We start from the raw sequence: 27,558 nt of genomic DNA, 5'->3' as shown, positions 1-27,558 counted from the left end.
TATAAAGCAGTGGCCGATGATGAGACAGGGAGCCACGGAGTTTGTGGAGGATGGGAGAGCCCTTGCTGGGCTGTAGGAGAAATATAGGGAGCCGAAAGGGGGACTTGCTGAACCCCATCCAGCCACGACAGAGGAAGGCAGGGAAAAACAGTGGCTGCAACCTCCCCACTCTGTTGCCTGCTGAGGTCTGACTGCCTGACAGCCCCCGGCAATCTCCCAAGGAGGGAGTTCCAACCCTAGTAGGGGTGTCACATTAATGCACTGGAGAATATTCTTTTCCAAGTCTAGCCCTGGGACTGCTGCTCTGCTTTCTTGAAAGCTGTTGCCAAATACAGCTATACAGAGCAACATTCTGCCCTGGGAATGTCAATTAAAAAGTCACACATTGTCCTTATTGCAGAATCATGTAGCTGTAATTCAAGTCAGTTGCCTCCCCCATGAACATAAATGATGTTTTATGATAATACAAAATTGTTTTTGATATTGGAAATAAGTAACATGCATGAAGAAAGGGAGAGATGAAAGGAAAGGATGGACTAGGAAATGGCTGTAAATCTGATGATGAAACAGAAAAAGCTAGAGAAAAAGCATTATTGTAATGAGACATGGACACCAGGACATTTTCCAGACTACAAAATTTGCAATGGTTAATGTGTTGCAAACTGTGATGGAATAGTGTAATGGTTTCAAAATGAGAGTAAAGGGTTGTTTAATGCTTTGTTGTAAGGTGGTGGCCATTCATATTTTCCATCCCCTGAAATGTATTTTCCAAGCAGGAGTGTCCATATTCTCCTTGAAACGCATCTATCTGCCCCTCCTCCTGCTCCATTTGGGCCAATGGAGTTGTGGAGTGTATGTGATGTGATTAAAAAAAAATTTTTTTAATGGGGGAGCAAAAGGAAATCCTGTGGCAAACCTGGAAGGGAGAAAGAGAGGAACTGACACACCTGGGTGGGCGCTCTCTTCAATGGCGGCGGCAGACAGCACCCCCTCAGCTCCCCCGCCGGAAGTTGAGGCAGGCAGGCAGGTAGCCTCGCCGAGCAGAGCAGGCTGCTTGCCACATGCTGGGTGCTGCCACTCACCCCCCCAGCTGAGGGGGGATGCAGGTAGCTTCGCCTAGTGGAGCAAGCTGCTGGTTGGCCACCGCGACTGCTCCCACCCCAGAGCTGAGGCGGGTGTGAGCAGTTTAGGTGACATACTAGCTGTCAAACTCCACGTGCTTTTGTGTATAAACAGAAGCACATGGCTTTGGGGTGATGTCATAGCAGTCACGTGGGGTGTGGAGCTGTTAGAAGGTCCTTACATCACTGGAAATGGTCAGAGAGGGGAAAGGGTCAGAACCAGGGGTACACCCTCGCCCTGGAAGTTTGGCCCCCCAACGTTCCACCCCACCCTAGAATATGTCCAGGCATGTCCTGAAGATGGGCATATGACCCCTCTATGAACACACCTCATCACCCTGACCAGGAGCGGAGCTAGGCTGGTGGCGGCCTGTGTGCAGCCACCACCACGGCCCGCTGGCCCTGCCCCCTGCTTCTGATGTCAGACATGCCTGGCTAGCCACGCCCCACATCTGACATCAGATGAGGGGGTGTGGTCTCCCCATGCAGCCCCGTTCAGAAAGGAGCCTGCTTGCCTCTCTCTGCCCTCCCCACTCCTCCGTATGTCTGGCTAAGCATCCCTCCGCCGCCCACCACTCACTCACCCTAACTCCCAAGCCATGCCAGTCTGCTTCTCCCGAGGAGACCACCACCCTGCAGGCTGCTGCTGCTGTTCTGTTGCCGCTCCAGCTCGTTTTCCAGCCTCCTCAGCTGAACAGAGAGAGGCAGCTTGCCTGAAAAGACGACGCCTTTCTGCACCTTTGGTGGCTGCTGCCGCTGCCCCAGCAGCAGCTGTGTGTGCAAACACGACGACTCCCCTGTTGCTGCCCACCACCTCCCCGCTGCTGCTGCTCCCAGGACTTCCCTTCCTTAGTCCGCAATATGGGGCCATTGCCAGGCAATGGATAGCTTTCCTCACTTGGCGGAAGGCCAAAAATGGGCTGCACAGCAGAGTCCGTGCAGTCCCCTGGGAGGAAGGCCAGGAGGGGAGCTGGAAGGCATTCACCGCCTTCCTTCGTCCCGCCGCGCTGTGTCCTTTTCAAAGGTAAAAGAGGCAACCTTTCCCTCTCTCCGTAGCTAGGGCGCAGAAGCGCTTTTTTCTTTTTATCTTTTTAAGGTAAATGGGTGATTTTTGACTGTGGACTGGGAAAAGCTTAATCCGCCCCTGAGGATATACTCCAGTTTTGTGCTGCCACTGAGAATTGTTCAAGTGTTGCAGCCAAAGTTCCCCTAGCCTTTGATCGCTTATAAGACATCAGCAGCGGGGATGGGAGCTTGTTGGTCTGAATGAAAGTTAGTGGAGACGCGTGCTGTGTGCATTTTTAGAACTACTGCTCTGGAACGCGGGAGGCTATTGTAGCTTCGGCGGGCAAGCCCAGCTCTGTCCTGGGTAAGTCCCCCAGCGGGATATCCTTCCCGCCGGCCTGATAGTAGCATGGCGAGGCTGCTTGCAGCAGCCATATGTGTGGCTGCGGTGGCCCCTGGCCCCGCCCCCCGCTTCTGACGTCAGATGCAGGGGCATGTCAGGAGCCGCGCTCGCGGCTCCTGATTGGTGGGCAGCCTGGGTTCTTTGAACCCTTTCGCCCAATGGTGGCACCGTCCCTGACCCTGACTAACAGGAACAGGTTTCAGAACCTGGAAAGGTCCCACTGCGCATGCATAATAATTGGTTGGTGGCCATTTTGTGTAAATTTATTGGTTGGAATGGGGTCAAGTGACCCCCTCTACAAACAGAACCAGTGTATAGCCCTCACCCCTGAAGTTTGGCTCCCCCAGCCTTCCACCCCACCCTAGAATATGGGTTGCTCTTTTGCAGTTGACAGCATGGTTATTTTGGGAGGGGTGGGAGAGGGTCACAGGCATGCTGCCTTGTTCAGATAATTCCTGTGTTTTCACGATGTTTCATTTATTTTATAAAATAAAAAGTGGCTTTTTTAAACATCTGAGGTGCTTAATATTTTGCTATAATCTTTTCAGCATGGTTGGGGATGTGGAATTTAATTGGAATTTAATGTTTGGATTTAAAAATATGGGGAGATATTTTTTAAAGAGGCATTCTTTTAAGAGATTTTTTTTAAAAAACAGTCATGCCATGCAGCCACTCTTTTGCAGTTGGAAGAATGGTTATTTTGGGGTGGGGTTTGCTAGTTTAGCAAGTATTTTTCCAGTTTAAGTGTGTTCTAACTGTTTTAAAAAACTATTACCTCCCCCGCCTCAAGGCCCCCATGTGGCTGGGAGGGCTTTTAACAGAGATTTGTTTTTCAATGTGTTTGAATCTATTTTGAGGGGCTGCATATTGCAGATTAAGTGGGGTGTTGGTTTTTTGCTAGTTTAGTATCATGTTTTTCCCAGTCTGCAATTTAATTTTTGCTGTGTCTCCAAGCCTGTATTTTTCTGTTTAATAGTTTTATTTTGCCAGTTTAATTGTGTTTTTAGAGAAAAAGCTCTATGTTGTAATGGTTTTAAAAAGTGGTTAGCCCCAAAAGCCCATGTGGTGGGAAGGGCCTGTTGCTCAGCTTTTAACTGAGATTACTTAGCTGTTCTTGCTAAGTAATCAGACAAGGTGGCTGAGTAGTTAAGGTGAAGAACTGCTATTCCTTTGTCCTATGCACTCATGGGTTCAAATCCCATCCTTGTTGGTCTTTTAAAAATTAAATCACAAGCATTTTTTAAAATTTTATTCTTAAAATACATATTTACACAGGAAATAAAATGTAATTCAATTTTAACTGTTGCTTGGATCTGCAGAATTCTTACTTTCACAGGCTGAAACCAACTCTCTGCAATGCAGCTCTTCTACAATCAATCAATCAATCAATCAATGTAAGATCTCGCTATGCATAGCGCATAGTCACAATTATGTTTGTCTAGCTCACAGGGTTGTTGTGAGGATAAACATAACTATGTACTCTGCTCTGAGCTCCCTGGAGGAAAAGCGGGATATAAATGTAAAATAAATAAATAAAATATACTTACCCATCCTCCTTTGACAAGGATCGAATCATTTTTAGTTGTCACAATGTAATCTGTAATACAATGTGCCATTCTGCTTCTGTTTTCTCTGGATGGTAGGGGCTGTAACTGTTTTGTAATCAGAGCACCAAACAGAAATATAGTTAAGAGCCAGCCTCTGTTGATTTTTCCATCAGCAAATCTGGCATTCATTACTTGTATGAAAATATTTTCCAAATCTTCTATACCAGTGACCTGTAAAGAATTTTAAAAAGGGGTTATATCATTTTCCATTTGCTGTAATAGATATGCAACATTGTCCCCCCTCTTTTCTGGTTTTCCACAGACCCATTCTATGTAGTTCAGGGCTGTGGTGTAAATCTTCAGATGCTTCATGGTCAAGGACACTGCTAAGAAATGGTTCTGTGATTCCTAACGTACTTTCTCTGAAATTGATCTGTGATTCTTAACATGTCTGGGCATGCCTTAATTAATACGTGCTTTCTCTCTTCATCTGCATGGCGAGGCATGTCACAACACATAGAGATGGAGAAGCGTCAGACAGAATAGGGAAGATGGTGTGTGAGTGTGGTTTTGAGACTCTTATATATTATTAAAGGTGTATTTTGTGTTCCTGCAAATGGTGACTTTGTCACTAACAAAGTGAAACCCAAGGGAGCAGGATCTTTGCACTTGAGGGGTAGGTTTATTTTTCCTTGTCCTCAACATTTTGTACAAAAAAAAGAGCTACCTATAAACTGACTATCTCCCAACAGGTAAAAAATCCTCTCAACAGTCTAACCAGAGCCCTGAAGAGGATAACGCCACAGACCCATACATAATATTAAAACAGGAGGAGGAAGAGACCACTCCACATCAGGGACCCTCTGTACAGGGTATTTTATTAAAGATGCATATCTTTCTTCTTTTTTTAATAGTTTAAGACTATTAAAGGACTAATGATAGCCTGGTGGTGTTTCCCCCACACCGTTGACCTGACAAACAGCCTGGAAGAGGTTTTCACCAGGTCTGCTGAGCAAGATTGCATTCAGGGTATTTTATTAAAATGTTGTGTGTTACATTTATACTGTACAGATAGTGTGTTGTGTAATTAATGATATTTCTGTTGCTTGCAGAGGAAACTACACACACAGAAAGTTTAGCTAATGCTGTTGGCGGCAAAAAGGGTATGAAAAGAAATCACATCTCTACACCTGGAGAAGAGCAGACGGCCCTAAAGAAGACCAGATCTAACTGTGGGGAAACTGGTAATTAGATCCTTGTATTTAGACCGTAGCTCCACTTACACAAAAACAATTGGCACAGAGCAATGTACAACGTTTGTGAGTTTGAGTCTCACCTAGGGCACTAGATTTAACGAAATCAGACTTACAACAGACTTGTGGGGTGGACTGATTTATACTTTTGCATGTTCATTTTCCCTTTCTTTTTAGAGTCTGATGATGAAACAGATCAGAATCATTGGAAGGTTGATGACGACATGCTGACCAAACAAGGAAACCGACTCTTGGTTCCCGCAGATCTAGTGAAGAGTATTAAGTGCTTGAAAGTGGACCACTGAAGACAGCACAGAACGCTGGAAAGAAAGATCAGAATTTTGGATCAATGTAGAATGGACATTGACAAATGGTTTGGTGGCGTTCCTGAGATGGCAGGGTTCTCCAATTTTGTGAATGAAATTAAAAACAAGATAGTTTATTCCCATACACCATACACCAAAGGGCAGGCGGCGGGAAAACACAAACATCGCCAGAAGTGACTACAGAAAGTACTGTTGCTCAGCAAAATCCACAACCAGGGCCTTCTACTATACAGTAGAAGGCGTGGAGGTGGAGGCTGAAATCCACACGATGGCACTCATTCTTTAGAACCCCCCTCTGATGATGATTCTTCAGTGCTGTCTCAAGCAAACTCACCTATGGATTCTCAGTCATCCAGCTATGAAGAATCACAGGAGGATGGTGCTGTGTATCTAGATCTAGTCAGGGAGTGGGAAAGGGAGTTTCCCCGCTATAGAGCTCAGGCAATCTATTATGAATTCCGTGTTGTGAATTTAGAGAGAATAAGACCCTTTTCTGAAGCAAGATGTGAATGTAAGAATAGATCCAGATGACTATGTTCAACTTGTATTACTGGCTGACGGGTTGGCTAATCCTCTTCGTATGATTAGAATACACATACGTGACCTAAATGCTGAAGAGTTTTTATAACCATTAGTAAGCTGTTGCAGAGTCACGCCAAAATACTTGCAGGATCTACACTAAGATTACAGCTTGTTGTTGTTTCCCCAACAGGGGGCAGTGTTCGTAGACCTCTAAAATCCATACCTTATAGCTCCATAATAGCTAAAAATATGCGGTACTTGGTAGATTTCAATATTTGTGGCACTAACTTATGCTTTGCAGGAGGTTTCATGACAATCAGGTCTGAGAGTCCCACAACCTCAGAAATAACAGCAGGTGCCAAGAAATTACACAGTGATCTTGGCTGGACCAAAGATAAAAAGTTTTCTTTTTCTGATATAGCATCTGTTGTGCGTCATCTACAGATCACTATACCTGTAGTTTGCTGGGATAAAGAGAAGGGCTGGGTTTTTTTAAAAAAAGTGCTGAGCCGCACTATTCTCAAACCTGTTTTATGTTACTTCACGATGACCACTACTACGGGGTCATGAATGTAAAGGGGCTATTTGGAAGTAGAAACTTTTGTGAGGTGTGTAACTCACCCTATACACCTACCCACGATTGCATGTTCATGTGTCGCCATTATTTGAATAAAGCATGCATGAAGTAAGTGGGTCAGATAGTCAGGTGCTCCACATGAAAACTACAATGGAGATCCCGTGAGTGCTTAAACAGACACAAGAAGCTTGCTGCAGAAGAAAAAGTAGAATGTATTGCAAGAGAACTATGTAGGAAGTGTGGACATTATGTTGAAGCAGAGCATGAAACAAAGCAGAAGTGTAGGGGAAAGCAGTGCCGTGTGTGTTGGGAGCATTCTGAGAACCTGAACAACATGTGTGCTTCATGGGGAAAATTAAGTACCCAGAAATATCTGTAAAATATGTCTTTTATTATTGTGAGTGCAGACAAGAAACAGGGGGACATACCCCAAATCTCATTTTCATGAGGGCATTTGAAGCTGAAACAGTGGCTTTTCCCCTTGAAACAGGGGATTTGAGAATTTAACAAGAAAAGGGAAAAATGGAGCCTAGCTGGAGAAACCTGGAAATTTAGTGGTGAGTCATGCCTTGCAGATTGTGTCCAGACTGTTACTAGCAACACACACTTTAAGGATTGTCTATTTTTAGCCCATAACAGCAGGAATTATGAGGGGGTATTAATCCTAAAAGAACTGATAAAAGAGTGGTTGGATGTAGACTCAATTACTCAGGGTGGAAAACTCTTATGCATCACAGTCAAAAACATAAATATAAAATTTATGCATTCCCTCTCTCACCTGCCTGTGGTACTGGCGAAATTACCTAAAGCCACGGGGTTTTAAGGCTCCAAAGGGTATTTCCCCCATTTCTTTAACACCAAAGAAAATGAGAAATATGTGGGGAAGATGCCTGGTGTAAAATACTATGGTGCTGAAACTATGATGCCAGCTGAAAAAGCAGAGTTTTTAAAGTGGTATGAAGAGAACAAGGCAAACACTTTTGATATGCAAAAAGAACTGTTCCATTACTGCAAGCAAGATGTAAACATCTTGGAGCAAGCCGGTACAAGATACAGACATGAGATTCTTGAAGTGACCTGGAAGATAGCCAATGTGCCCAAGGGTGACCGCCTTGTCAAGACTGTTGTTGGCATTGATTCATTTCTATACCTCACACTGGCCAGTGTGTGCTTAAAGATGTTTTGTTACCAGTTTCTTAAGGAATACCAGGTTGCAATACCTGCTCCTGATAATTATCACAAGCAGTGTAAAAAGTTCTCCATCTCTGCTATTCAGTGGTTGACATACATAGAGCACAAGGAAAAGATTCATATTCAACATGCCCTGAATGGTCGTGAATTTAAGGTTGAGATTCCCATAGATTTTCATGGGGTGTAACTGGAAATCCGAGAATATTATCTGGATGGCTATTCTGTTGCTGGTGGTGGAAAAATAGCCTTTGAATTCAATGGCTGTTTCTGGCATAGTTGTCTTAAGTGTTACTCCTGGCATTCACACCATCCCATGCTGGACAAAACAAATGAATTTCTCCACAATGCTAAGGAGAGAAAAGCTGAAGTTAAACCCCCCCCCCAAACCACCTGGGCTATGAATTCATATCTATATGGGAGCATGCATGAGTGGAAAGAAATGGTCAAAAATGATCCATAGCTACAGTGTTTCCTAGCAAGACAGCAGTTTCCCGCACCTCTGGAACCTAGAGATGCTCTCTTTGGTGGTAGGACAGCTTGTGTGCACTTATATTACAGGGCAGAGGAGTGTGAGCAGATCCTTTATGCAGATTTCATGTCTCTCTACCCGTTCATTATGAAAAATAGGAACTTTCCCTTGGGTCATCCCCAGATAATTTATGAAAACTTTGGACCACTCTCTGACTAGGTATTGCCAAAGTTGAAGTGTTCCCACCTTGTGGGCTCTTCTTTCCTGTACTGCCTGTAAGGGTGAATGAAAAACTCATGTTTTCTTTGTGTAGAACCTGTGCAAATTCCCAGCAGCTGGAGCCATGCACACACAATAACGAGCAAAGGGCATTGGTGGGGAGTTGGTGCACAGTGGAACTTGAAGCAGCTGTGGCTAAGGGGTACAGGATTGTGAAAATCTATGAAGTGTGGCACTTTGAAAACAAATCTGACAAACTCTTTTCTGAGTATATCAACACATTTCTTCACCAGAAGCAGGAAGTGTCAGGTTTTCCCCAGTGGTATGTTAGCACAGAGGACAAAAAGAAGTACATACATGATTATCAGGAAAAAGAAGGGGTGCTTTTGTGTGAGGCCCAGATCAATGTCAACCCTGCAAAGTGACAGATTGCCAAATTGTTCTTAAATTCTTTATGGGGAAAATTTGCTCAGAGAACAAATCTACCTAAAACAGACATTCTGAGGGACCCTGACAAGCAATTTCACTACCTATTTTCAGATGCCTATCAGGTATCTCACTGTGATTTTTTCAATGATTAAACTAGCTGTGTCTCTTGGAAAAATGCCCAAGACCAATTAACAACCTCTGGTACCACAAACATCTTTCTAGTGTGTTTTACTATGGCCTATGCATGTTTGGAACTCTACAAGTTACTAGACAAATGACAGGAGAGGTGTTTCTATGATGACACAGATTCTGTGGACTTTTGTGAGCTGTGAGGGCCAGTACAACTTACCTCTTGGAGATTTTTTAGGAGTGTTGCCATCAGGTCAGTACATCACAGAATTTGTGAACACTGGGCCAAAATCGTATGGATACAAACTGTCTGGGGGGACTGCCTGTATATAAGTCAAAGGAATTACTTTGAATGTTGCGAATTGCCAGAAGCTTAACTTTGACAGCATGAAGGATTTAGCATTTGCCTATGTCTCAGACCAGTCCCCTGCATGTGAAATCGTAGTGGAGAAAAATGGGATAGTTAGAAACAGAAGGGAGTGGAAGATTGAAACCAAACCTCTAAGGAAAACCCAGAGGGTTGCATTTGACAAAAGAGTGATTATTGACAAGTTTAAGACTCCACTTTATGGTTTATAAATGGATACCCATTGGCAACACCCCTTCTCAGACATTCTAGCTCGACCTAGCAACAGTGGGAAATGGGTTTTTTTGTTTTTTAAAAAAAGTTGGTTAATGCACATTCTGTAATGTCTGAGATGCTTGAAAAAATTGCTTGGTGTTATGCCTGCTGGTAGCCTTTGTACAAACAACTTCTCTGTAAATACCCCTTTATTACCTTTGTGCAGGGTGTACTGGAGAAACTTGATGATGATGATGATGCTCTGTTACCTCCTAATAAAACCTGTTTTCTTGTAGTGGACGATCTCATGAAAGCTTCATCTGAAAACTCAGAAATAGAGAAGGTCTTCAAACAGTATGTACATCATAGGAATTTGAGTTGGGTTTTTCCACCTCATTACACAGACTGTATTCTGCAAAGGAAAATCCACATGCACCATAAGCCTCAATGCTAAATATATGGTGCTCTTTAAAAATCCTAGGGATAAATTACAGATTGCCACTTTGGCCCATCAGATTTCCCCAGGAAATGTAAGATATTTCATGGAAGCATACAATGATGCCACTCACAAGGCATATGTTTATTTGACTATGGATTTAAATCCCACAACTGCTGAAACCTTTAGGCTCAGAAGTGGGCTCTCCCCACCCCACCCCCGCCCTGATTGGCCTGTGGTGTATACCATGAAAAAATAACAGGCCAGTTACAAAAGGGGCTGTTTTTAAGGGGTCTGTTATATTGAGGCTTACCTCTCTGCAGGTCAACATGTCTAACTGTGTAAAGAGAAACCTTGCCCTCTTAAAAGTTCTTATTAAGGCTCCTCCACACGAGAGGAAGGCCATTTTGTGTGCTGCATCTGATTATTTAATTGCATGTGTGTGCTAAGAAAAAGGCATTGTTTAATTAAAAGTCAGAGTAACAAATGTTTGTCTCTGAGAAAGAAGAAGCTTCTGGTCCAACAGTCTGGAGGGTTTTTTGGACCACTGCAAAGCATCGCCATTCCATTGATAATGGGACTTTTAACTACTCAGTAATAGAATATGCTGAAAAGATGTACTTGGTCCCCAAACACCTGCTAGAGCAGCTAAAAGACCCCACTCCCAAGGAGGAAAACATTAGAATGGCTACAATCTATGCTTTAGACACAGAAATGCAAGGGGTTCTTCAGAGATCCAATTTAACTGAATATGCAAAGGCTAAACTTTATGAGGGCCTACTTCAAAAATATTTAACGCATGTGAAACAAGGAGAAGCAGAAAGGGGGAAACTAAATCTGTTTCTACCACAGCCCGAGAAGACCTCTGGTGAGGTTTCCCATAATTCTGAGAACCTCTTCCAAGAGGTCTTGGACAGTCTGCCTGTGCGCTCTAAGAACGCTACAAAGATTTTGTTAAACAAGTTGAAGCAGAATGCTGTGATTTCATCGTGGGATGAGAAGGGCACCTTTATATGTAAGGGTGAGACTGTTGTTGGTTCCAACATGCTGGATCTGGTCAAAGCAATCACCCAAGTTGCCATCCAACTGTTTCCCTAAAGGCTGGAATGTGTTTATGAGGGCTCTGGCTGAACTAAATGTTCCAACATCTGTTGCTGGAAATCATACGACCAGGGTTGCTCTAGAGTATCTAAAAAATCCAAGTGCTGTGTCTGTGTCTCCAGCCACCCTCTTGCAGGGTTTCTAAAAAACAACAACAGAGGAAATCATCTACCTGGCTAAAATTTTTAATGTCTTTATGTTTTTCAGATGCACAATAAAATTGATAGCATGAATTTGCAGGCTAGTAGTTGCTGCTTTGCAGCTAAGGAACATACAACACACTCACACACATTCTTTTAAAGCTCTCTAAGGGCGCTTTATTGCTCTGTTAAAATCATTACAAGACCCACACACTTGTGTGTTTTGAAAACAATTTGGGGCATGTTTGGGCATGCATTTCTTTTTTCTTTTTAACATACTGCTCTACCATTTGGTCATTTCTTTTGAAATCCTCCAAATATAAAGACTCACAGGTCTTTGTAGCAGCCTCTTTCTAGGCAGCCAGTCACTAGGAAAAACTCCAGATAAAGTCTTTTGGGTGCAGGGACTTTTGGGTGCAGGGACGTGTGCAGAGAGCACACGTGTTAGCTGTACACTATCCATATAGTCGAACAGTATATTCCTCCTATGGTTTATCTTGATGAGGTTGTCAAATACTGCATACACAATCATATTGATGGTTACTTGAAGTAGTCTGGCAAAAGAGATTTCAGCCCTCAGATTCCCCATTTTAATCAGGGAATTGTGGCCTCCACATTCTTGCTCAGGAGTCAGATCAAATGCAAACAGTGTGTAACCTTTCCCATATTCTTCCCTATTAATGAGCAGAGGTCGGTCTTCTAGGTGCTTGCCTTTGGTCTGTACATGACTGACATGACTTCTAGCTAGAATACTAAACACTTTCATAATCACACGATCCACCGGGTGTTTTGCATTGGCTGTGAGCAAAGCCTCAGCGTGTGCTAATAGCACAGCAGAGTTCAGAGAACATTTCTTGATGAAGAGAGATGCCGATAAGATTTGCAGCCTGTAGTGGGGGTTAGCTCCGTCTGCCATCAGACAGAATGTGTCCTTATTATGCATTAGTTTAATTTTCACATCTACACCATTTAAAAGCAGTTTTTCTTGAAACATAAGGACTGTGTGTAGATGCCCCAATAGGTCCACCTTCCGGCTTTCAGCTGTAAAGGCAGCTCTGTTAATAAAGCCCTCATTTTTGCCATCTAGAGCAGCTGATTCATGGAACCCGGCACAGTCTTTATAAAATAAGCCAGCTGAAGATTGTGTAGATAGAGTGGTCTCACTGTAATTCATCATCACTTAAATGAATGCCTGTAGGGAAAGGTGCTACTGCTATGACTGACAAGACGATCTCCCAGGGTCACATCCACCTGACTAAACAAGGCTGCACTAGCCCCACAGCAGCATCCTGTGCCAGGTTGGCTCCATCCTCTTTGACAATTTTACAACACACGTATAGAGGTGTGTTATTCAAATCCAGGTAACAATCCCCAGCCTCTGCAATGAAGAAGTCCATAGGTGCAGTGTCTGTTAGTGTGGTCAGTGGCAGCACCTCAATATATATGCTTCTCTCAATACTGGTTTGTGTTGGGGTGATTTGGAAAAGGTCTAGTTCAGATTCCATGCACTCTTCAGAGCTGCAGTGTATAAAAGCCATTAAGGCTTAAAAGATGTCACCGAGAATGTGCTTCCTCTTTCCCTTAGGACATCTTTTGTACTTCTGAGTTTTTTTCTGGCTCACACCTTTTCTTTTAAGAGGGCGGGGAGGTCCTGATAGCTGCACACATAATGCTTTTCATTTTCTTTTTATATACATCAGTCCTGATCCCCCTTGTGAGGAAGAGGCAGGATCCATCCAATTCAGAACAGCTTGGGAGGCATGCCCCACTATGTCTTTAGCAATGCCCCATGCTGCTATTTTAATGTGTGGCTTAATAATTTCAAACCCCCATCACAAAAGAGGGACAGCTTTCTGGAAAAGGCTCCAGAATATACCACCAGTTCCAGCCCCATACATGATAGGGGCACCCATGTAGCCAGGAAGAGCACTTCCAGCCTGGGCCCTGTAATAGTTCTTGTAAAGGGCAGGGTCACCATAATTTTTCAGAATTGGCATTTTTTGTTTTTCTTAAAGTTGTAGGCCTCTCCTGGGACGGAAGTGTAGCTTCACAATCACCTTGCCATAACAGAATGGCTCGATTTTGTTTTGGTCCATCTTTATCTCTACAGTGATTATGTCAATGTGACGCTTGCTCACAGGGATATAGTGTGGCTTGTCATAAACAATGTTAACGCACTCGCTGTTCTGGCCCTTCATGGTAATATTTCGCAAAAGGGGGACATGATGATCTCCCACTATCTGATACTCTACAATGTCTGTATATACAAATAGAGTGTTGAACCCTCCAGTTATGTCTGCAGGAAAAGGGAATCCTTGCTGGGTGTATCAAGAACAAACAGAGTTTTGAACCCACCAGCTATGCTTGAAGGGTAAGGCATCACTTTGGGGTGTGTGTCAGGAAGGAGCCCTAATATGTGGGCTAGTTCAGCTCCCGTGGAAAAGGTGAAAGCGTTGTTAGGACTCATGAACTGAATATTTCTAGTAACTGGGTCGTAAAGCAAGGATGCCCCCTCTAGACCGCTCTGGGTGCTTGTGATTTCATTAATATCATGCAGCAAGTCTGTAGTGGTGGAGTAATAGCCCTTTCATAAGTAAAAGGTCAATTTCTTTAAACCCTTGGCATATTGAAAGGGAGTATCTACTGTGATGGTGTCCCAGGTGTGTGGGTACCATATCTCAGCTAGCCCCGCTCTCCGGGAAGATCCAGTGCCCTGGATAATTGGATGGTAAAGGCTTAACTAGTGTTCTCTGTGAACACTAACTCTGTGAACCATTGCACAGGTCTGAAGCTGGCACTCAGCTATTGAACTTGTCAGGCCAGCCTAGCCATTTCACTAAATGCTGTTTTACTTTATTGTGGCCTTTTGTAGCTAGAATTTTTTCAACCCTGTATGCCTTGTCCTCTCCCACTTTAACTTTCTGTAATTCTTCAGGATAGAAGCTGCCGAGAACTAGCTCAGCCATCTAATCTTTTAGCAGGTAAACTGCCCTTTCAGCTCTTCTGATGACTTGGTCCACTATAAACTGCTCAGTGGTATAGTTCTGTTCATATCCTTTATCAAATACTCCTTTAATTTTAGAAATCCTAATATGATCTCCTTTTCTTAACACATGAGACTTGACTTTTTATGGATACTGCTACCATAGACTGTTTTCCAAACGGCCAGATCATTGCTGGAGCTAACATTCACCGGCCTGCACTGTATGGTTCTGTGAAAGTTGTGGTTATAGCTCTTTAGGAGTTCAGGCAAGACATCAATATACCTGAAGGTGTTGTGAGTGGTAAAATACCTCCACATCCGAGTTTTTAATATATGGTTCAGCCTCTCCACAAGGCCCGCTTTAACATCATTATTGGTGACAAAGTGGTGAATCCCATGCTTCTTTAACAGTGAACCTAGAGGTTTATTTAAGAACTCACACCCTCTATTAGTCTGGAACTTGCAGGCTCTCGACCTTCTCTGAAAATAACTATAAAAGCAGCGGCCGCTTCCCTGCTGGTTTTGTCTTCCAGAGGTACAGCCCAGGCATATTTAGATAGAATATCCACCACTGTCAAAATGTACTTGTAGCCTTTGTTGTGTTTACAGAACTGCTGCATGTCCACTAAATCTGCCTGCCATTGTGCATCCACTCCTGAAACAATAGTTTTGTTTCTTTTAAAATGAATCCTTGCAGGTTTGTGTAGAGTGTAAGCATCCTGCTCTGAAAGCCAGGTCTCAACTTGCCTTTTACTCAGCACTTTACTGTGCTGCCTGGCCTCTAGAAATAGGTTTACATCCCCAAAACTTCCCACTCTCCCAGGGGTGTAATTTATTTTCTTTAGGATTTCCTTGTGCCTTGCCATGGTTCTGCTTAACACAGGTATGAACACACATATTTAAAACAAGTTTCTTTTATTGGTTACCATCAGTACATGCACAGGAAATGCAGGACACACTGAAATCCCCAAGTTGCATGTTCTCAAAGGCACGGACCTGTATAGAAGAGGGCAATATTTTAATACTGCAGGCTAAAGACAGCCACACAAATCAGTCCAATTAAAGCACAATCAACTTACCAGATTGTAGATTTCCTCATACGGGTCTGGCTTTTCAGGTTTTGTAAGCACATTGTCATCCATGGCTTCCTCCTCCTCACTTTCAGATGGTGAAGTAAAGCACACCGCCCTGCAGTAAGCAGATCTTGGGCTGCCTGAAATTGGTGTCAGGCAATCACAAGATGACCAATTTTCACTAGACACACAGCATAGTTTCCTACAATGTGACCTCTAGGACCTGCTTGACAACCATGAATCGCAGCCACACTCCTCATCTTCAGAAAAGTTCCCCTCTGAATTGTGGCAACAGTTGTCATTGCACCAAAACCACTGAGGTCTTTTCTTCACCAATATTTTCTTCCTACTCAGCTTTTGTTTCACAGGAGCTTCTGTTTCAGAATCTGGTGAACTCACATTTTCCTTTTTGGGGATAGTAGTTGGAGGGTCTCCATCTTAAGTTTCCATGGGGGCTGCAGGGTTGGTGCAACAGCAGCCACGATCACATTCTAGTTTATCATCCTCATCTATTGGGTCTGTTGCAAAGTTAGTTTCCAGAACTGGAACCTCACCAGCAATAAGGCCAACCATCTGGTGGGTTTTCAGGCCATTAGGAGGGTAGGACAGACTCACTGGCATCATAGGACTAATGTTCAAGGGTGTCTGTGGCAATGATAGGTCTGTGGGAGGCAGTGGAGTCCTAGCATCAGCCATGCTCTCTGTACAACAGTGAAAGGGCCCCTCTAAACACACAACCCCTAGTCCTGTTTGTAGAGGGGTCACTTGACCCTCATTTTGATCAATAAATGTGCACAAAATGGCTACCAACCCATTATTACGCATGCACAATGGGACCTATCTGGGATCTGAAACCTGTTCCTATAGGTCCAGGGTGGTGAGGCAGGTTCATAGAGGGGCCACATGCCCACCTTCAGGACATGCCTGGACATATTCTAGGGTGGGGTGAAAGGTTGGGGGGGGGCAGACTTCTGGGCAAGGGCATACCCCTGGTTCTGAGCCTTTCTGGTCATGTAAGCCCCTTCTCTGACCATTTCTTGTGATGTAAGCACCTCCTTTGACCATTTCCGGTGATGTAAGGACCTTCTGACAACTCCACACCCCACGTGACTGCTATGACTGCCAAAGCCATGTGCTTCTGTTTATACACAAAAGCACATGGAGTTTGACAGCTAGTATGTCCTGCTCAGCAGGCAGCTCGCCGCTTGCTGGCTGTCGCTGCCACTCCCCCTCAGAGTCGAAGCGGGCATGCGGGCAGCCTCGCTGTGTGGAGCAGGCCCTTCATCTCTCACTCGCCACTGCCGCTCCCCACCATAGACATGGCAGCAGCCATGCCAGCTGCCGTGCCACTGGGAGCCAAAGTGGGTGAGTGGAGCAGGCTGCTGGCTGCCGCCACTCGCCCCATGAGCTTAGGCAGGGGCATGGGCAGCCTCACCGAGCGAAGCAGGCTGCTTACTGGCTGCCGCTGCTGCTCTTGCCCCCGAGTCGAGGCGGGCGGAGTGGAGCAGGCTGCCTGCTGCTAGCTGGACACCACTGCCACTCCCCCCCCTCCATAGCCCAGGCAGGCATGTGGGCAGCCTCGCTGCATGGAACAGGCCCTTTGCCTCTTGCTGGCCACTGCTGCTCCCCACACACACATCGTGGCGGCTGTGCAGGCTGCCATGCTGCTGGGAGCCATGGCAGATGAGCGAAACTGGCTGCTCACCACTTGCTGCCTTGGCTGTGAGGCAGGTTGCTCACCACTCATGCCGCAGTGGGACCACCACCATGGGGGCCCTACAAACGTGGGGCCCAGGGCGATCACATCAGTTGCCTCACCCTAAGGAAGGGCCTGCCCCAGGCAGAGCCTCGCTAGGGCTGGGGAGCCTTGCGGCTTTCTCCTCTCTGCCATCGCCCTTACTGCTTTCCTTCTGCCAGGCCTTCTCCTGAGGAGGGAGGATGGCAGTGCACCTCCAGACACATAGATAGATAGATAGAGGCAGAGGGGAGGGGAGTGCTCCTTCAGTGAGCGCTGTGGGATTGGACAGAAGTAAGTGAATCATGATTCAGTTCAATGGGCTTCCTTTTAAGTAAGTGACTATTCTTTCTCCCTGCATTTTGCCTTGTAGTATTTATCATTTTATTTATTTGACATATTTGTATACCGCCCAAAATGCAAGTCTCCGGGCAGTTTAGAACAAATAAAAAGATTAAAAAAATATTGCAACAATTTAAAACAACGTTAAAACTATTAAAAATCATCAAACAATTATAACAGTATCTAATTAAAAGCCTGGGTGATCAAATATGTCTTGACTGCTTTTTAAAATGTTGTAAGAGATGGGGAAGCTCTTAAGCGATTGGGATTGTACAGAAGTAAATGGTTTCATTTAATGGGCTTTCTTTTTCCCCAGTAAAAATTGCATGAGAAAAGGTTGGATTCAAAAATCTGCTCAGCTGCACTAATATGAGTCTCTGGCCAAAGGAGCAAATTAAAAGGGGAATGCATAAAAGAACCCCGGTAGAATAATAATGATGATGATGAAAATAATAATAATAATAATAATAATAATAATAATAATAATAATAATGGGGAATTATGGGAGAATCTAATAGATTATAATAAAAAAAGCAGGCTGGTTGAAAAATGTAACCAACAAATGCAAGATCTAATAATAACACCAGAATTAATAAGTGAAAGAGCAAAGAAAATTAAAAATTGGACCGCGCCAGGTGACGATGAACTGCATGGCTTTTGGCTTAAACACCTAACAAGCCTTCATAAACAACTATCAAAACAGTTCAATCACATTATGAAAGGCGGTGATATTGAATAATGGCTAACAACTGGGAAAACTCATCTCATCATGAAAGACCCAGCAAAAGGTGCAGTTCCAAGTAATTATAGACCGATAACTTGCCTGCCAACCATGTTCAAATTATTAACTGGAATAACAGCAGATGAAGTGATGCAACACTTATTAACTAACAAACAGCTTCCAGTTGAACAGAAAGGAAATTGCCCGAACACCAGAGGCACAAAAGACCAGCTGCTGATTGACAAAATGATTTTAGAAAATTGCAAGAGAAGAAAAACAAATCTAAGTGTTGAATGGATTGACTACAAGAACGTCTTTGATTCATTGCCTCACACATGGATACTAAAATGTTTAGAAACAACTGGTGTTAACAAAAACATTCAGATATTTATTTTAAAAAGCAATGAGCATGTGGAGTTAACAATCAATGGCGAGACACTTGGACAGGTTAGTATTAGAAGAGGCATTTTCCAAGGGGACTGACTATCCCCTCTGTTGTTTGTAATCGCCATGACCCCACTTTCACAAATACTAAACAAAACAGGCCTTGGATACCAAACATCTAAAACATCAAGTAAAATAAACCATCTGCTCTACATGAACAATCTGAAGTTGTTTGGAGAGTCCCAGTCAGAAATCGAATCACTGCTAAACACTGTCCGTATATTCAGTAGCGATATAGCAATGGAGTTTGGACTAGACAAGTGTGCTGCATTAATAATGAACAGAGGGAAAATAAGAAAAAAAGAAGGAATAGAACTGCCCAATGGAAGCAAGATCAAGAACCTGGAAGAACACTACAAATACTTGGATATTCTCCAGGCTGATAACATTGCACACACTGAAGTTAAAAGAAAAATTGGAAGTGAATACATCAGGAGAGTTAGAAAAATCCTAAAGTCCAAACTCAATGGCAGGAAAACCATACAAGCCATAAACACCTGGCTATACCTGTTATCAGATACACTGCAGGAATAATAGACTGGACACATGTAGTGGTGTGCACGGAACCACTGCGGCGCAGTCCGGCACTGAGGGGGGTCTACCTTTAAGGGCAGGGGGGTGGAACTTACCCCTCCCGCCGCTCTTCCCCCTCCGGCACTGCATTTAAGATCGAAGTTTTGGGGGCGGCAGCGTTCCTCCCTGCCGCCCCTGCCCCCGTCGTTGCCTGGAAGTCGAGAACATACGAGCACGCATGTGTACGTCGCGGCGCGCGCGCCTGTCACCGCCATGCACGCGCGCCACATACGCAGCGTGCGTGTGATGTATTCGGCACGCACGGCGGCGACAGGCACACACGCGCCATGACGGGTGCATGCGTGCTCGTATGTTCTCGACTTCCGGGCAACGACGGGGGCAGGGGCGGCATGGAGGAATGCTGCCGCCCCCAAAACTTCGATCTTAAATGCAGCGCCGGAGGGGGGAGAGTGGCAGGAGGAGGAAGTTCTACCCCCCGCCCTTAAAGGTAGACCCCCCCCCTCAGTGCCAGACCGCCGGACCAGTCTGGTTCAAAACCGGTTCGGAGGCCTCCGAACCGGTTCGTGCACATCCCTAGACCCAGGCAGAGGTAGAGATGCTAGATCGTAAGACCAGGAAAATAATGACCATCAATCATGCTCTGCACCTCCACAGTGATGTAGCCTATACTTCCCTCGCAGCTCAGGTGGAAGAGGGATGCTGCAAGTCCATCAAACTGTAGAGGAAGAGAAAAGAGGCCTTGAAGAATATATCAAGGACAGTGAAGAAGATGCACTTAAAATGGTCAATAACAAGAAACTATTCAACACCAATAAAACAAAGCAGGCCTGCAAGAAAGAACAAGTCAAGAACCGAGCAGAAAAATGGAAAAATAAGCCCCTGCATGGTCAATATTTGCACAATATAAGTGGAAAATCAAACATCACCAAGACCTGGCAATGGCTTAAGAATGGCAACTTGATGTGTGAGCACTGCAAGATCCCTCAGGGGATGAAGCCGCTTGCAGAAGAGCAGAAGCTTTCAAGTTCCCTCCCTGGCTTCTCCAACATAAGGCTGAGAGAGAGTCCTGCCTGCAACCTTGAAGAAGCCGCTGTCAGTCTGTGAAGACAATACTGAGCTAGATAGACGAATGGTCTGACTCAGTATATGGCAGTTTCCTATGTTCCTATGCCACACAATACACCAGATATAACTGTAGTCGAGAAGAAAGAAAAACAAGTTAAAATAATCGACATAGCAATACCAGGAGATAGCAGAATAGAAGAAAAAGAAATAGAAAAAAATCACAAAATACAAAGATCTACAAATTGATATTGAAAGGCTGTGGCAGAAGAAGACCAAAATAATCCTAGTGGTAATTGGCGCCCTGGGTGCAGTTCCAAAAGACCTTGAAGAGCACCTCAACACCATAGTGGCCACAGAAATCACCACCAGCAAATTACAAAAATCAGCTTTACTGGGAACAGCCTATATTCTGCGACGATATCTATAATAACAGCAACAACACTGATAATAATATTCAGCCATCCCAGGTCCTTGGGAAGGACTTGATGTCTGGATAAAACAAGCCAGTCAATAACACCTGTCTGACTGTGTAAACAACAACAACAATAATAATAATACCCATCTGATCTCCTCCCTCCCCCTACCCTTCTGTGTTGAGAAGCTTCACTTATATTGGAAGCAAGTGGAGTAGGATGGAGATGTGGGGTTTGAGATCTGTGGGAGGAAAGGAGGAGAAAGCCAAGATTTCTCCCTGCCCTTCCTGTTTCTCTCTCTGAAGCATGAAGTGGGGGCAAATAACTGTCCACACTGCAAAATGCTAAAACAAATAAAATGTGGGGCAAGGCTTCCTACAACGAAAAAATACAGCTACTTTCCTGCAGCGCATTTACAACATTGTAGGGCAAAAACGCATCATTAAAATTCGAATTAAAGCATGGGAAATGTGAACTCACTCTGCTGACAACGTAATGACACTGACTGGAAACACAGGCAATCTGGAGGAGCACTTAGCAGATGTGGTGTGAGTATGTTACAGTGTGTAATCTGGAAAACAGGGGCGTAACTACCATTAGGCAAGGGAAGGCGGCTGCCTGGGGGCCCCCACGCCTCGAGGGGGCCCCCCAGAGGCAAGTCACACGTGAAGTGAGTGTGTGTGTATCAGCGAGGGGCCCATTTTAAAATTTTGTCTCTGGGCCCACTCCAGCCTCGTTACGCCCCTGCTGGAAAACGCCCAGATGTGGGGTGTGTGTGTATTCTTTGTTTTGTAGAAGGGTAGGGAATAGTCAGTGAAACATATTTGGTTGCTGTCTGGGGCTTTGAGTAAGGCCTAAAATAGGTCCCAGATTAAGGCTGGATCAAGGCAACACAAAGTTTAAGGGGTGCCCGTAGCTCAGTGGTTCTGTATACATTTTGCATACAGAAGGTCCCAACTGAATCTCTGACATCACCAGTTAAAGGGTCACAACAGGGTTAGAAAATAATTTGCACTGAAACCTTGGAGAGCCATTTCCTGCCTGTGTAGAGAGTACAGGCACTCTGTATTAAAAACTGCATTTGTAGTACAATTACAAATACCCATCTTACAAGCACCCATACAAAGCTCCATCACATATTACATGAAGCAAGTCCTCCACTTACAAATGCCACCCTGCACATACAAACAAGCAATCACTCTTGTGCAGAGGCATAACTAGGGAAAACAGCGCCCAGGGCAAACACTGAAATTGCGCCCCCCCCTCCGCCCCCCCCCCCAAGCGCCCAGAGCCTTTGGATGGATAGGGCGGTAGTATTTTATAGTAATAAAATAGTAGTAGTATAAAATAAAATAGTAGTAATAATAATGTAATAAACATAATAATAAATACCACAAATGTGTGTCCTTCGAGGCGAGGGGATGGCTGTGGGCGGCGGGGGAGCAAGCAGAGTCCGGACTTGTCCCCATAGCGGCGGCCGCCACCAGAGCAACACTGACCCGGCATCGCTAACCAATTGAGATGGGGCAGGAGCGGGGGTGAGCAAGCGGCAAGCAAGGTCCTTGACTTGCCACGGCGGATGTAACACAGACGCCGAGGCCTGCCGTTCGGCCCGGCACTGCCCACAGCCATCCCTCGCCTTGGAGGAGTCGGAGGACACACGGCAGCAGGCAGAGGGACAAAAAAACTTTAGGCGCCCATGGATGTAACACAGAGCCCGACGCCGAGGCCTGCCGTTCGGCCCGGCGTTGCTTCTGAACTGCAAGGCGTGCCTGCGCAGTTTTTTGGCACGCAGGCGCGCCTTGCAGTTCAGAAGCGACGCCGGGCCGAATGGCAGGCCTCGGCGTCGGGCTCTGTGTTACATCCACCGCGGCACCGCCGCGGGCGCCTAAAATTTTTTTGTCCCTCTGCCTGCTGCCGTGTTTCCTCCGACTCCTCCGAGGCGAGGGATGGCTGTGGGCAGCGCCGGGCCGAACGGCAGGCCTCGGCATCTGTGTTACATCTGCCGTGGCAAGTCAAGGACCCCGCAGCGGCCAGCAGCCAGCCGGAGCCAGGCAATTGGGGGGGGTGTGCCGGGACCGCTCATGGGGGAGGGGGCGCCACGCGCTCCTTTGCGCAAAGGGCAGACTGCTGCTGCGCTGGTGCTGCCATTAATTAAATTTTTTTTTAAAAAAAAAATAATTTTTTAATGGCACTTTTTGGCACCCCCTACCAAGTGGCGTCCAGGGCATGTGCCCTGCCTGCCCTACCATTAGTTACGCCCCTGCTCTTGTGAACTATATGCATTCTGAGTTATGAACATCGAACTTACAAACAAATTTTTGGAGCACAACCCATTCATAAGTTGAGGACTTCCTGCTCAGGCACGATGGACCAATGGTCCAGTTAAGTATACAGCAGTTTCAGTTGGCTTCATAACACATCCTTTTAAAAGGAAAGTCTAGCTTTCTATATATCAGGGCTAGTTCAGACATTCAGCAGAATAAAATGGAAAAGCCTTTTCTGGACAGGACCACTGTGGGGGAAAGTGGGGGAGTTTCATATTTGAATACTTCCTCCCCACAAGAAAATCTCTCTTCATATAGAAATAAAGTATGCTATAGAGATGTCTATGGTTAACATGGGAGTTTGTGGAAGTGCCCTGACAAATTTTTAGTCAATATTGTGATGAATTAATAATGTGAATCATCACTAGCTGGTTTCATTTTGGGTTAGGAAGAAAAAATGCTCATGGACTGGCATAGAGTTTGGCTCGCTAGCCTTAAGAGCTTGTTTTATTGTTTTTCTGAATTATATCTTGGACAGGCAATGGCTCCAACATGGGGCACCTTGTTAAGTCCTGTACTCTTCATCTACACAATGAGGCTGTGCACATGAGCAGCCCTTCTCTGGGTAGGGCTGCTCATGCGTAGTGCTGGGATTGAGGCCTGATTGGTAGCCTGAGTTTTTTTATGCAGGCTTTTACCTGAGTTAAAGGACCCAATGCACCCTTTACCCCTTTCTGGGGTCCTGGGTATGCCCGAGCACGCAGCCTGGACATACACAGAGCCAGGCATCTAGAGTGGCTGACTCATGGGGGATTCTCCCATTGCATTGTGCACATTGCACCTGGAGGCACATCACATTGTGCACATTGTACCTAGAGGCCTGTCCTCTGGTGATCGGATTTTCCTGTCCTCTGGTGATCGGATCATGTGGGAGGCCCAATTCTCTCTGAGCAGTGCAATGAACATCTGGGTGGGAGGTAGGTACATCCCTGCCTTCCCCATCCTCCCCACCTGCCCAACCAACAGTTGTGTGTCTAACCTTTATATATCTAAACAAAATAGGATATGGCAGGATATGGCTTGATGGGCGGCAGTTCCTGATATATGGCCAAGTGGTTGAACCTTGGGGAGCCTGAGCCTTATTTCTGTGCAGTGATTTTATGACATCTGATCATACTTCTGTCTTTCACGCATGGTGGACCAGACTGGGGAAACAATATTTTAATGTCAGATATTTAAAGGAAGATTGGCCATCTGTGTGGATACCAAGAATAGTTATAGCGAGTTAGGGGGAAAAAACCCTAGAATAGGCTGCTGATTGTTAAAATGTGTGGCACACCATCTGCCAGAGGAGGTTTACTGTGCATCAGTCTAGTAAGCATACCATCCTCCCCCATCTGCTGGAACGTTGTCTTCCTTGCATTGCATGTCAAGTAAAGACTAGGCTTGGGAGAGTCTGATCTGCAAATGTACAAGTCTACTGCGGAGGATAAAGGACAGCCACTGGGTCCTAGAGTCCGTAGGGGTTAATGCAAGCATCATCTCTCAGTAACTTCCCATGGATCTGGACAGGGATCTGGACAATGATGACCAGCCCCCAAACCCACAGAGGATGAAGTGCCACTGAGGGCTCTCTCCACTACTCTCTTAGGCTCGCTCCCTATGGGTTAGGTCAGATGCCCCTTAGCAGTGAAGCAGGACCCATTTAGCAGTGTGAGGCCTGCTTATGGGGTCTGCTTAAAGATGCCTTATATGGGGTCAGACCACTGGTTCTGCAACCATTCCCTGCTGACTGGCAATGGCTCTTCAGGGTTTCAGACAGAAGTCTTTCCTAGCCCTACCTGGAGATTGAACTGGGATTTCCTACATGCAGCTTTACACAGACCCATCCCTGAAAGGGGTGTTGTTGTTTTTTAAATGCCTTAAAAAAAAATCCATGGAGTCTTGCCAGGCCTATTTTCAGCTCTCATTAGGCCCAGTCAGGCAAGAGTGGAGCAGCTGCTGGTACAAGGAGTCTCTGCACAGCAGCTCCACAAGTTCTCCTGCTATTTGGCAGGCTTTCTGACCCTGGGTGATCTCCTGCACACACTGCAGCTGACTTCAAGCTGACGCTTTCTTTATGCCTGCCCAGTGCTCAGATCACAACACCTCAACCCTCTGCCTCACAACAGAGCAAGGAATCCCCTTCTCTACACATCCATCACAGGGGACCTTTAGCTGGCCCTGCCTCTGTGTGTTTTAGGCTTACAGTGGGACCATACAGTGTGAAGTGTAAATGCTACAACTAACTTGATTTTCCCCCAAGCTTTTCAAAGGCAATTAAAAGTGCAGGAGTGATCTCTACTTGAAATCTCTTTAACCTTTGGAACCAACATATAGGGTTGCCCGCTAGCAAACCCACCCACCCCACTCTCTCAGACATGCAACTATTTTGAGGACCAAACAACCTTTTTTGCATTAGGAGGAATAGAGACAATTTTGATACAGAGCCATGTGATACAGGAGCACAGATAGCTGGGCCTAACAGGTGCAGCTTGCTTGCTTCATGGGGTGGTGGCGGCGGCAATGAGAAGTTAGCAGTTAGCTAAGTAACTTTACTCAGTTAGCAGGTACCCCTGCTAAGTGAATAAAAAGGCATCTTTTAAAGTGGCGAATCTCTTCTATTTATCATAGGGAGAGAAATTGGCCCTGTATTTATTATCAAATTATCAATTTTTAAATCAAAATATACATATATAATACCAATAAACGTGCAAATTTTATGCAAAGTGGAGACTTTTTTGAGACTTTTTTTTGGTGAAAAGTGTCCTCTATTTCCACTTCTTTTGGTGACGGATATCAACTTTTTTCACCATCTGGACCTGGCAACTCTAAATATGAAAATTTTAATCATGACTGCCTCTTTTATTTGACAGAAGAGAAGTAATAAAAAGAAGTGATGTTTAAAAGAATTCAACTCCTCAGTGCCAGTATCTTGTATGTTAAATTAATACAATGTTACCCTTGAATGCTACAGTACTGTATAGCTGATATTTCAGCTTTGACTGACTAATGCTGAGTTAAATGCCTTTGTTCTGGAAACGGGCATATGTTGCCCCTCCAAGGTTACATGAGACACAAGTGATGTTTGACTTTGTTCATGCCACAACATTGCTTTGCCTTCATGTGTGTTTCTGTAAAATATACCTAAATGTTTATGCTTAGAGCAATTCATTCCAAATTGCAGCCATCATGCACCAGCCTGTTAGATCAAGAGGTGTATAGGACTCCATATGGTTGGTCTGCTTATGTTCCTGTTGCTTATTTGAGAAGTGTACTTTGAGCCCTGAAGCCACATGGTGTCAGAAGTGAAATGTTGAATCAAGTTGAAAACTGCCTCAGTTTGGCAAAGAGTTAACAGAAAAAGTCATAATTTGCATAGTCTTTGCCTCATTTGTAAGGCAACTGTTTGTTTTTAAATAATGGGAAATTTCGAGGAATCTTGGAAGACCCTGTAATACATATGCCTGCCTTGTCTGTGATACTAATGAGTCACACAATAACTCATCACAACAACCCAAAAGCAAGGTGAGTGGGTTCAGTTTAGGGTGGGCAATGTGATATTACCTAGTGATTTATCTGGATCTATAGCAATTGATAACATAAGAAATTATATAATTATTAATTATTAATTATCTATAATTAATAAACAGGTACAAAATTACAGATAAATTTTTACATTTAAATGGTGACTTTTTCCTTAGAACAAAATATACAAACCCTCCCTGTGACAAATACACAAAACATATAAACAATACAGTAATTTATTCAGACTGTGCCCAAAGTTCAGAGATTTCCCTACACATGATCCAACATGTTCAATTGTTTCTCAATAGTTTATCCTTATTCACTGAACTCCATCCATGTGATGGAGTTGCTTGTTCGTTCTTAGCTTTTCTTCCAGCTGCCATATTTTGAAACAGTAAGTTACTTGCAGGTTTATAACTACCGTATTTTACGGACTATAAGACGCTATGGACTATAAGACGCACCTTCATTTTAATCCAGTTTTTCAGAGTTTTAACATATTAAACTGTTAAAACATATAAGACGCACCTGAATTTTGGCGGATATTTTTCGAGGAAAAAAGTGAGTCTTATAGTCCATAAAATACGGTATGTCCTTGGTCAAGTGGCGTCTACTGCCCTCCTGAGACCTTATTTTCCAGCCAGGCTGGAAACTGTCTAGAAGATGAAGTGAGGGGAGATTTGTTCTCACAGGATTAGGCCTTTTATCTACGAGGTGTCCAGTAGACAGGTGCAGCATAAAAAAATATTTGGTCCAATCTGATCTGACAGAGAAATTGTCAGGAGGGCCAACATGGCCTCCCTGTTCTTATGCCAGGTCACATTAGAAATCAGACATTTCTTGAAGTTTCCCCCTTAACTTTTAAATGGCAGCTGGCCAAATGGCAATCAGTCTGCCTCAGCAGGTTGGCTATTTAACTTTCAAGTGGCCAGTGTAGTGCCTTTCAGTGCCATGTGGGCAATTTGAAAGTTAAATGATCAGCAC

General features: G+C 44.7%; 1 long non-coding RNA gene across 1 annotated transcript in view; it reads right to left on the bottom strand.

Annotated features, from left to right (window-relative positions):
* The window catches only part of LOC128344413 (uncharacterized), an 81,180-nt gene extending 77,012 nt beyond the window's left edge, over positions 1-4,168 (bottom strand). Inside the window, exon 1 of the long non-coding RNA XR_008315841.1 lies at positions 4,077-4,168. This is a non-coding gene — a long non-coding RNA (uncharacterized LOC128344413). The remainder of the gene's footprint in view (positions 1-4,076) is intronic.
* Between the last annotated feature and the right edge of the window lie 23,390 nt (positions 4,169-27,558).

The sequence above is a fragment of the Hemicordylus capensis genome, chromosome 2 (genome assembly GCF_027244095.1).
Source record: "Hemicordylus capensis ecotype Gifberg chromosome 2, rHemCap1.1.pri, whole genome shotgun sequence".
NCBI lineage: Eukaryota > Metazoa > Chordata > Lepidosauria > Squamata > Cordylidae > Hemicordylus > Hemicordylus capensis.
Note: the sequence above shows the minus strand (reverse complement) of the source record. Positions and strands in the feature narration are given on the sequence as shown.